The sequence below is a fragment of the Lissotriton helveticus genome, chromosome 7, assembly GCF_964261635.1.
Source record: "Lissotriton helveticus chromosome 7, aLisHel1.1, whole genome shotgun sequence".
Lineage (NCBI taxonomy): Eukaryota > Metazoa > Chordata > Amphibia > Caudata > Salamandridae > Lissotriton > Lissotriton helveticus.
In genome coordinates this window covers 1,152,243,074-1,152,255,406 of record NC_136068.1, presented here as the reverse complement: position 1 = coordinate 1,152,255,406, position 12,333 = coordinate 1,152,243,074, and the positions used below count along the sequence as shown (strand labels likewise).

Genomic DNA, 12,333 nt, shown 5'->3' with positions numbered 1-12,333 from the left:
ATGTTCACACCTGTGATGTCTCCAGGTGCTATTGCCAGATAATGGGCGTTTACTGTTACCGAATACAATAGTTTTTCATATTAGCTACTTCGGAAGGTCCCAGTGGACCTACTGGAGTTTGAACCAGTGATCATTGGATCAAACACAGATCCCTGGAGTGGATGCATTAGTCCACTGAGCTGCCAGACCTTGCTAAACAGATGCTTTCACACCTCAATGGCATTCCATACATTCTGCTTTATTGCGGTTCTGTAGTTCCATTCAACTCCACCCTCTATTTCTAACAAGATAGTTTTTGCTCACCTATTTCACTCACACTTAACAGTAGATTTCAGCAGATGGTAACTGTGGGAGCAATTGCTAGTTGTGCATAGCACTCTCCATTTTTTATGGTTGGTGATGTATCCATAGGCACAAAACTAGACACACACCTGACACAAGTATCATTTGCACAATGGCATTTGCACAATGGACTTCAGCACCTAGCTTTTTGCCCAACTTTAAATGACTTCCTTAGTTATAGACCTAGGCCCTATTTAACGATTGCTGTGCCACTGGATTCAAGCTAGCCTGAATGTTTGAAAAGTTTCAGCACTCTGTCGTTCATCTTGTTGTGTGTTAGATCTGGGGGTCTCTAGTTGGCAGAGGTAGGTACCTTTGTCCAAATAGGGACCCTTGCGTCTAGTCAGGGTAAGGGGGTACACTCCTAAAATAACCTCTGCTCACCCCCTTGATAGCTTGGCACAAGCAGACAGGCTTATTTCAGAGGCAGTGTGTAAAGCATTTATGAACACATACAGTAATCAAGTGACAACACTACAGATGGACACCACACCAGATGTATATTAAAAATACGTATTCTTTTATATAGATGTAACTCAAGACCACAAACGACAAAAATCTACAATTCTGTACTTTAAAAATGGTAGAATTAGCTTAGTTCTCTTTAGATGGTAAATGCGACACTTTGAGTTCAATGTACCTTAAGATGCGTAACGCTTCTACAACGAAAGTGTTGCAAGGACGGTGATGCGTTGAAGATCTGGTGCAAAGAAATAAAGACATTGTCTTCTTCGTGATGCAATACGCTTCTCCGATGTTGCAAGACATCTCGACACGATGCGACAGCTGCAGTGGCGACACCCTTGTTCAGTGATGCAACGACAGCGGCTTTGGCGGCGACACTCTCCTCCGATGATGCGAGACGCTTCCGCTCTATGCGTCAGTTGCAGTTATGACACCCTTGTTCAGTGATGCGATGACAGCGGTTGCGACGGCGGCACACTTCTCTGTGAATGCGAGGTTCTTCTTGTGATGTGGTGTAATGCAATAGCTACAGCGGCGACACCCTAGTTAAGTGATGTGACAGCAGCAGCTGCAACGGCGACACTCTTCTTCTGTGTTGCAAGACGTTTCTTGTGATGTGGTGCAATGCTACAGCAACAGCAGCGACACCCTAGTTCAGTGATGTGACGGCAGCAGCTGCGACGGCGACACGCTTCTTCTCCATGAGTCGCACTTCCAGCTCCTTGCAACACGCAGTCCCTCAGAAGGCCCAAATACAGCTGCAGGTACTTCCAAAGGACTCTTGGGGAGCTGGTGGTTGAAGTCTGTTGTCCCTGAGACTTCAGCAGGAGGCAAACTCTTTTCTCAAGCCCTTATAGATCCCTCGCAAGTTGAATAAAGTGCACACAAAGTCCTTTCTCCTTTCTTTGGCAGTCAGGCAACCACTGCAAGCCAATCCCCCAGTTTCAGGGATAGTTTCTCCTCAGCTTCTTCTGGTTCCTCTCCTCGGCAAAGGTTTCTTCTTGTTTTCCAAAGTGATCTAAAGTCCTGGGGTCTGGATCCCCTTTTTTACACAGTTTCTCTTTGTTCTCTGAAGGCAGAGAGGCCTTTGCCTAGTCCAAACCAGCTCTGGTCAGTCCTGGAGCACTTTGTTGACATTACTCCTTCTTTCCTTTCACAATGCAGGACAGAGACATCAGACACATCACAGGAGGTGGAGCCAGCATTGTGGAGGGAAAGCACAGCCCTATTCAGGTCCCAGGTGCAACTGTTCCCACCCATCTACATGGAGATTTCTCTATTCAGCCCTGTGCTGACTTACCTTATCTCTGGGAATTCCCCAGTCCCCTGGAATTCCCCAGCCCCTGTCACTCAAACTCCAGACAAGGAATACAGAGCTCAGCAGAGGCAGGCTTGGATGGTTAGACAATAAAACACCTACTTTCTAAAAGTGGTATTTTCAAACACAGAATGTTAAAACCAATTTCACTAAAAGATATATTTTATCATTCATTGCAGGTACCAGGTATAAATAGTGGACCAAAACACAAGAGGAAGCGAAGAGGTGTTGACAGAATCACCCTCCGGTCAGATATGCACAAACAAAAGGATTCTATCAATGTGTAGTTGCTAGAAATTTTTATATTTTGGTTTTGTGACTAGTGGAATAATTGGCTCTCTCTTATGGTGGTAAAGATGAGAGCACAATGTGCTTGTTAAAATACCCCTCACACACTAAAAAAATCCAATAGTGTCATGCTTCATCATTGGGGTCTTCCCGTCCCTCTACGGGGCGGGGCGTGCTACGACCTGACGGACTACGCGGGAGCACTAGTAATGTGACAAGGCTATGTGATGGTGCAAAGTGAATGGTGTCAGTGAAGTGTAGGGACCTAGTAATGTGTGGGAATAAAAAAAAGCTAAAAATCCTCTGGCTAGTGGAAAAAAACAATTTATTCACTTCCCTAGCTGGGGACGTTAAGAAGGGGGTTTTGGGGTAGAGCGAATAGCTACTACCTGGTCTACATGTTTCGTAAGCAGTCCCCTACTGCTTACTCATCAGGACCTTCTAGTGGCCCCTACTAGGAGTTTGCTCAGTTGCTAAGTATAGTAAGCCTGTCGTCCTAAAAACTAGCAGTAGGTAAAAATCAACTGTTAGTTTTAGCTTCAGGGCATGAGCTGGCCCAAGGGAAGCGAAAAAATATCAAAAGCGATGACCTAAATTGGTCTCTGTAAGAAAAGGGAGAAAAAAGAGAGAAGCACAAATCTTTACCATTGTAACTGTGATTTGTCTATAGACACAACATATAAGTGGCGCCACAAGTCCCACGGGTCATTCATATTTTACCCATCTCATAAAGAATGTATTTAAAACTTTATGGACAGAGTGATGGTTCAATCTGCCATCCCCTGCACGTTCGTGTCTGTTCCGAACATATTGTTGCCCCGCATAATTGAGGCGGATTCAAATTAACTCACACACACATTCATAACTCAATGCACCCATCGGCACCACACGAGGTTAAAAAAAGGAGAGACCCGTTTTTTCAATTCGATTTCGCAACCGATAATAATGTCTTCTGTTTCAATACCAAAAGAGGTAGTCATTAAAAAACCCCATGACGCACACGCAAATTGTTATATAGACTGCCATACATACTGCTGAGGCGGTTAGGATATGCCTCATGAGCTGGCAGTCGGTAGGTGTGTCACCGCGGTAATCTGGAAAGAAAGAAAACCGCGCCCATAGCGTCACAACACACACACACATTTCAATGTTATCCCCTGTCTCTTAGACCAGGTGTTTAGAGACCTTGGCAAAGTCTAGTACTTACAATAGCCGCGTAAGGATACTACCTTACTCCTACCCGTCCTGCCGCTCTGGAGAGTGCTCGCGTCTGGAGACCGGTGAACATTTAAGCTTCCCTGAGCGCTGGTCACGCGTTAGAAGACTAGCGCGCTAACCTAAGATGGCCGCCCCCGATGGAACACGGGGTGTGCAAATATCGGAAGTCTGTCTTCCATGTCTAATTCGTTTCTCAATAAGCATTTTGTCTGAATTGAAAATGTTATTAATATTTACAAATTTGAGCTCAAAGGTCCTGCTTGTTAGTTTGTATTATTAGACCCTTATCCTAATGATGCGAGAAGGCTCACACAAGGACCATCTCAACAATGCTGCCAGCTGCTTAAAGTCCCGAGAGGTCAATAAGGTGGTTCTTGGTGGCAATGGTCCAGAATGTTTTACAATGTCACTGGAATATTATTTAGTATCCACTGAATCACGGTAGCGGCTATTAACCAGGTACTGAGTGCCACTACCAATTTAAATCAATTTCTTAGTAGCTAAGGTTAAGTAAATCACAGACAATTTTGTCCTTCATTGGTCTTTACAGGGTGAGCAAAGATTGTGTGTGTGGCCCAGGGGGCTGGTGCTTAGCAGAAGGGGAGTAGGATGGTCTACAGCTGACCCCACGGTATTTCATCGTTCAACCCGTGTTTGTTTGACTGGACACGAAAAACCCATCTTTGTTCCTTTTCCAGTAGGTATTTCTCGTGGTCAATCTGCTCGATCACTGTCCAGGCTATGTCCTCAGGTTTGTGCCCACTTTCAAGGAAGTGGTTGGTTAGTTTCGTGCTTGACTTTTTGCACTTGATAGTACTTTTGTGTTCGCCTATTCTTATTTTCACAGCCCTGCTTGTCATGCCAATATACTCGAGATTGCAAGGGCAGGTGATCATGTAGACGACATTCGAACTGTTACAGTTGCTGAAGCTTCTCTGCTCCCATGTAGTTCCATTTTTGAAAGTCAATTTTTTGCTTTTCTTGGTAAGACAGCATACCTTGCATCCACCACATGGGTAGTGTCCTTGTACAAAGCTGGAGTTACCTGTGGTCTTAGCCTCCTTCGGTCTGGTATGTACCAGTATGTCTCTTACACTTTGAGCTCTTTTGTGAGAGAACATGGGTTTTGGAATGTCGAGACCACCACTATTCAGAATTTTCCAATTCTTGTTAATGATTTTGGTAACTTGGTCAGAGTTAGTGTTATATGTAGTGATACATATTGGTCTCTGTATTTCCACTTTTTTTTACTTTCTCTTCGAGCAGGCTCTGGCTCCTTGGGCCAGCTCATGCCCTGAAGCTAAAACTAACAGTTGATTTTTACTGCTAGTTGGGAGCAGAGAAGCTTCAGCAACTGTAACAGGCGAACACAAAAGTACTATCAAGTGCAAAAAGTCAAGCACGAAACTAACCAACCACTTCCTTGAAAGTGGGCACAAACCTGAGGACATAGCCTGGACAGTGATCGAGCAGATTGACCACGAGAAATACCTACTGGAAAAGGAACAAAGATGGGTTTTTCGTGTCCAGTCAAACAAACACGGGTTGAACGATGAAATACCGTGGGGTCAGCTGTAGACCATCCTACTCCCCTTCTGCTAAGCACCAGCCCCCTGGGCCACACACACAATCTTTGCTCACCCTGTAAAGACCAATGAAGGACAAAATTGTCTGTGATTTACTTAACCTTAGCTACTAAGAAATTGATTTAAATTGGTAGTGGCACTCAGTACCTGGTTAATAGCCGCTACCGTGATTCAGTGGATACTAAATAATATTCCAGTGACATTGTAAAACATTCTGGACCATTGCCACCAAGAACCACCTTATTGACCCCTCGGGACTTTAAGCAGCTGGCAGCATTGTTGAGATGGTCCTTGTGTGAGCCTTCTCGCATCATTAGGATAAGGGTCTAATAATACAAACTAACAAGCAGGACCTTTGAGCTCAAATTTGTAAATATTAATAACATTTTCAATTCAGACAAAATGCTTATTGAGAAACGAATTAGACATGGAAGACAGACTTCCGATATTTGCACACCCCGTGTTCCATCGGGGGCGGCCATCTTAGGTTAGCGCGCTAGTCTTCTAACGCGTGACCAGCGCTCAGGGAAGCTTAAATGTTCACCGGTCTCCAGACGCGAGCACTCTCCAGAGCGGCAGGACGGGTAGGAGTAAGGTAGTATCCTTACGCGGCTATTGTAAGTACTAGACTTTGCCAAGGTCTCTAAACACCTGGTCTAAGAGACAGGGGATAACATTGAAATGTGTGTGTGTGTTGTGACGCTATGGGCGCGGTTTTCTTTCTTTCCAGATTACCGCGGTGACACACCTACCGACTGCCAGCTCATGAGGCATATCCTAACCGCCTCAGCAGTATGTATGGCAGTCTATATAACAATTTGTGTGTGCGTCATGGGGTTTTTTAATGACTACCTCTTTTGGTATTGAAACAGAAGACATTATTATCGGTTGCGAAATCGAATCGAAAAAACGGGTCTCTCTTTTTTTAACCTCGTGTGGTGCCGATGGGTGCATTGAGTTATGAATGTGTGTGTGAGTTAATTTGAATCCGCCTCAATTATGCGGGGCAACAATATGTTCGGAACAGACACGAACGTGCAGGGGATGGCAGATTGAACCATCACTCTGTCCATAAAGTTTTAAATACATTCTTTATGAGATGGGCAAAATATGAATGACCCGTGGGACTTGTGGCGCCACTTATATGTTGTGTCTATAGACAAATCACAGTTACAATGGTAAAGATTTGTGCTTCTCTCTTTTTTCTCCCTTTTCTTACAGAGACCAATTTAGGTCATCGCTTTTGATATTTTTTCGCTTCCCTTGGGCCAGCTCATGCCCTGAAGCTAAAACTAACAGTTGATTTTTACTGCTAGTTTTTAGGACGACAGGCTTACTATACTTAGCAACTGAGCAAACTCCTAGTAGGGGCCACTAGAAGGTCCTGATGAGTAAGCAGTAGGGGACTGCTTACGAAACATGTAGACCAGGTAGTAGCTATTCGCTCTACCCCAAAACCCCCTTCTTAACGTCCCCAGCTAGGGAAGTGAATAAATTGTTTTTTTCCACTAGCCAGAGGATTTTTAGCTTTTTTTTATTCCCACACATTACTAGGTCCCTACACTTCACTGACACCATTCACTTTGCACCATCACATAGCCTTGTCACATTACTAGTGCTCCCGCGTAGTCCGTCAGGCCGTAGCACGCCCCGCCCCGTAGAGGGACGGGAAGACCCCAATGATGAAGCATGACACTATTGGATTTTTTTAGTGTGTGAGGGGTATTTTAACAAGCACATTGTGCTCTCATCTTTACCACCATAAGAGAGAGCCAATTATTCCACTAGTCACAAAACCAAAATATAAAAATTTCTAGCAACTACACATTGATAGAATCCTTTTGTTTGTGCATAAATAGTGGACCTCCAGAGCTACTGATCAGAACATTCCAGTACCTGTGGAAGTTGCAGAAGAAGGACTGTCCTGCTGCCAGGTGACTGTGCTTCTGCTTGAAGGACTGCCTTTCTGTCTCTGTAGGAAGACTAAACCGGCTTGCCATTTTTCCAGGCTAACCAGAGTGACTCCAAGGGTCAGTTGGATGACCTCCTGTGTCCTCCTACGGGGACACAACAAGCTTAAGAGGCCTCCCTGCAACTGGCCAACTGACATGCTGCAACTGGACCTGCATGGATCTACCTGAGCCCTGCTGGCCTCTACTGAGGTTAGCCACTGATCCCCATGAGGTGCCTCTCCAGCTCCTGGACGCTTGGCTGTTATCATAGTGTACTCCTTCTGAAGTAAAAGTGAAAATCTTGAAAGTTGAGCTCCTTGCAACCATAAATGAACCATTTGCACTAAGACTCTGCAGCCCATGATGATCACGGACATGAGGTAACAGTGAAATTCCTTCTTTGTGTGGACAGCGGCTGTCCACGGCGAACGTCAATGTGAAGCTGCAGCAACGACTGTCCGTGACACCAAACTAGCTCCTCGCGCTACAGCCACCAACATCTGTGGCGCTCCATCGCAGTTGGCCTGATCTTGTGATTCCCCCCAGCCTAGTGTGACCAGATGACCACGAGTGTCACTTTGTGTTTTTAGGCGCTTTTTTCCCTAAAAACTTAAAAACTGAATATCTCCTGTTCTACTGATTGGACTTTTATAGTCCGGGTATCATATTATTCATTAAGAGTTACCCTATTGTTTAGCTTAGGATTTTTCTGGTGTTGTGTTTTCACTATATAACTGTTTGTGTGCTGCATAAATACTTTACACATTTCCTTTAAGGTAAGCCTGACTGCTTTTGTGCCAAGCTACTAGAGGGTTAAGCACAGGTTAATTTAGCAACTTTTGTGGTTTACCCTAACAAGGATTGTGGTTGTTGTCTAATTGGCGAATCCACCCCTCTCAACCAATAACCCAATTTCTTACACTCCAGATATCTGAACAAGAATACAGAAATTATACCTTGATTAATCAATCCTTAAGGGAAATTATGATCTAGGACTATAAGTTGCATGGTGAAGAATGTATTCCATTGAATAGCGTACATTAATTATACATTCTCAAGAATAGCTGTTTTTAAGAGGGCATGGTAAGCAGGCCAAGATGATGAACACTGTCTGATCGAACTTTGACCTATGCCCATGAATCTTTATACACCCTCCTGGCTTTGAAACACAGACATGCCCTAGCCCTGTGCAAAAATCTGAGGATGAGCAATTGGTGGGAGGTTGTCCCTCTCTGAATCTGTGGCCAAAACTTTTTGGTATAGCTAAATGTGGGCCTGAGATATGGACCACCGGCTGGCTGCTCGTGACTTCCCCATCAAATGATCAGGCATCGATTGGCCTTCGAGGGTGATGAGTCTCGACCATATATTGGGAATGCAGGATTGATCTGGCCTTTACAAAAAGTTGTGGAACCTCTCAAAAAGAGACCCTTGCAAACTGTGTTGATGGAGCCCTCTGGCCTGACTGACACGGTACAACCCCCACGTACCTACCAATGGCTGAAATCAATTGCAGTTGGCCCCAGGATGCCATTTGTCTCATCCCCTAGTTTGTCATGCCAGTGATTGTGGTGGTACTGGTAGATCAGGAAAGATGTTAGGGACTGGACTCAACCATATAACTTATCCTTTTAATACCCAGTACAAAAATAACTCTTTACTTGGCAGAAAATAATACAAACAATGGCAAGCATGACAAATTAATTTACCGACTGTGCCAACTAAATTTGTGAAACTTCCTGCGTGGTTGTACCTGGACACTTACCTGTCCAGATCTCCACTGAAATAATGCTTCAGGCCATCCATTTGACTAAAAGGGCACCAAAAACCAGAATAGATGAGGTGGGGCTGGATGTTGGCCTACTCAGGTAGAACTAAAGCAATTTGTTAGATGGCCCTGGCAGTTGGTTTCCAAGACCCTCTGAGTTTTGTGGGACACTAGGAGCAGTACCTTTCATAAAGCATATTTAGGGCCTTATTTATGGGGCCTCGGGACAGAATTGGGCTACCATTGCGTCACTTTTTGTGACGCATCGCCAGCGTAAAACATGGTCCCTGGTGCAGCCTATTTACAAAGTGACGCACGTAGGCAGATGCGTCACTTTGTAAACCCCTGCGCTACATTATACCTGCGTCAGGTATAATGTATGCAGGGTGGGCATCCGCACGTAAGTAAGCCTTGTAGTAGTGACGCAGGCTAATCTATGAGATTTCACTGCACCACTCCTAGGGCACGACTGCCTCACAGCAGGCATAAGACTGAATCAGGCACTTTCACATGGGGCCTGCCCCATGCGAAAGGACACATTGCTGGAGGTGCGTCACTTTTGTGACACACTCCAGCAATGTGTCACTTTTGCGCCTGCAGATACGTCAGGAATACTGACGTATCTGTAACTCCTTGTGACATAATACGTCATATGGTAAAAAAAAACATCCATCCTGTCGTAAGGAGGGCGCACTGAGAAGTGACGCATCGCTGCTTTCACGGAGCGATGGGTCACTTCTCATAAATGAGGCCTTTAGTGCTTGAATTGCTTACATGTTGACGTGGCATTGGGTGGGTTTCCTGATGGGGCAATCATATTGACTGTACCTTCACCCTGAGAATTATTTGCTGCCTTATGTTTAACAACAGATATTTCAATGTCAGTAGTATGTGGAAAAGTATTTTGATGGGATTGGTTGCAGCTCACTATGAGGTTTATTGCAGTTAATTCATACATATGACACCTCTGCATCAGAACCATTTTAATGTATAATAACAGAGACTCGAGCTAAGAGAGACCTGATTGGTGGGAGGGCATTAGTCTTGTTTCAAATGCTTTTTGTGGAAAATTTGCTGCTAAATAACATTTATTTTTTATTTTATTTCGGCACTTGTAAAGTGCACTGTCACCTAACAGGCATCTAAAAGCTGAAAAGAACTATAATTCATCCTGATAACCTCATAATGCAGCAAAATGTGCAGAAGATCGAGGAGGTAGAGCCTCATTCCTAATTACTCATACTTAGTCTGATAGGCTAGGTAAATATGTCATGATATAGGGCTCCTTATATGGAAAACTGTCACACTATTTATAGTACATTCACCACCGCCTCTGACAGTGGGCTTCAGAGGCAGTTGGCCCAGGAATTTGCCAAGTATTATTGGAAATGGTATTGTCCTGCAAGTAGCAGTTTGCACCAGGATCTGTCCCATGTCTTCTTCTCTCTTCCTATTCCTGTACATTCGCAGGAAGCTCAAAATGCCCTTCATAAAGTTCTTTCTTTAGAGGACCCATCAGAGGCCATAGTGTAAACCTTAATGGGAAAACAGTGCATTGAACCTGGTAGCCACAATACATTAACTATGAGATGGCACCCTACCATGCACTGTATTCTCACAAATGATATGATTTGCGATATCATTAGTGTTGTATCAGAAGTAAATGCTATAATATTAGTTTAAATTTTAATTTAAGTTAAGCTTAAATTATATAACATCAAAGGGCATTACCAGTCCATGGAGAAGGCTTGAGTTATAGTTAATGTATTGTAGCTACCTACAGAGTTTAATACTCTTTGTATGATGGTGCGTGAGTTATAATGATTTGATAGTATTGCTTAAATAATTAAAACCTTTAAGAGAAAAATATAATTTAAAAAATGTTTTACCTTGGTGTAGTTTAAGTTTGGTTTGTATGAAAAGAATAAATAAATAATTTAAAGGTGGAGCGTAAATGATAAATTAAAGGTTAAATATAACTTTACACATTCTAATGTTTGTTTAGTTTGGTTTGTACACAAAGAATAAAGAAAGTTTTCCTAATTATATCAAACCATGTTTTTTTTAAAAATTTTAATTTGTTTTAATAAAAATGAGTTTCAAATTGCAGAGTCCAGTGGTTTTAATTGGGGTATTATTAAGTGGAGGGTTGTACAGCAGTTTCGAGAAGGGCGTCCTACAATGGAGTAGAGTGGAGTGGTGTACCGTGCAGTGGATTAAAGTGTCATAGAATGCAGTGGTGTGTTGTATAATACAGTGGTGTGGACTGCACAACAGTGGACAGGCGTATTGTAATGTCAAGTAAACTGTAATAATATGAAATGGCTTCTTGCACAGCACAATCAAGTGGTGTGCTGTTGAGTGTTGGAAAGTGGCGTAGATTGGAGGTGAGTTTTGTACAGTGGAGTGTAGAGGCCTGAAGGGAGGTTTGTGGCTGTTATGGGGAGATTGGATGGGAGAGACGTTACATTGTGCAGTGTGTATGCCCCTAATGTGGAACAGAAGTCTTATTTTGCTCAGTTATCAGGGAAACTGGCGTAGTTTCTGATTGGTTCAGTGATCTTGGGGGGCGATTTCAACTCAGTCACAGATACTGAAATGGATAGGTCACATCCACTGTTGCCTCAGGCACCAATACATAAGCTTTCGAAACTCTGGAGTGATTAGCAGACTGAGTGGTGGCTGATAGATACATGGTGAGTGCAGCACATGGTCGAGCGGGACTATTCTTATTATTCTGTGCTACATGACTTGCATGTGCTGCTAGATGCGGTGTGTGTTCCCCGAACGTCCACGCACTGGTCCGCCATAGTGAGTACCTGGTGAGGACGATATTGGATCATAACCCGCTACTCTTGGCACTGCTGTGGTCTCGGGGACGGTCTGCAATCCCTACCTGGCGGTTGCGCCCAGAGGCTTTGCAAGACCTGGTGTTCCGCACAGAGGTGCAGGAGGGTATAGAACATTATTTCCTCGAGAATGAAGGGACGGCCTCGACCCTGGCCCTGGAATGGGATGCCTTTAAGGTGGTGGTGCGGGGCTTATGTGTTGCCAAAACTGCAGGAGTGCGGAGGACGCTGTTGCATGATATAGAAAGGGAGAAACTGCGGCTGCGTAGGACAGAGAGGGCCCACCCTGAGGACCCGGGAGCACAGGCCGAAGTATTAGCTGCGAGAGAGGGAGTAGCGGCACAGGTAGAAAGGTTGCACTGCTTTGACCACAAAGAGTATCTGGTGCGGGCACACGCGGAGGGAGATAAGGTGGGTTCCCTCTTGGCATGGCTGGCCAGCACAGACCACCAGGCTTTGACCACCCCAGCGGGTGTATCAGAACATACTCAACAAGGGATTAACGGGATGTGCTTGGCATTCTATGCGGACCTGTACAAGAGCAGGT

The 12,333-nt window shown here is 44.3% G+C and overlaps 1 protein-coding gene across 1 annotated transcript in view; it reads right to left on the bottom strand.

Moving 5' to 3' along the window:
- The window catches only part of LOC144770056 (ABC-type organic anion transporter ABCA8-like), a 2,854,033-nt gene that overhangs the window by 410,324 nt on the left and 2,431,376 nt on the right, over positions 1–12,333 (bottom strand). The gene's annotated exons all lie outside the window — the stretch shown is intronic.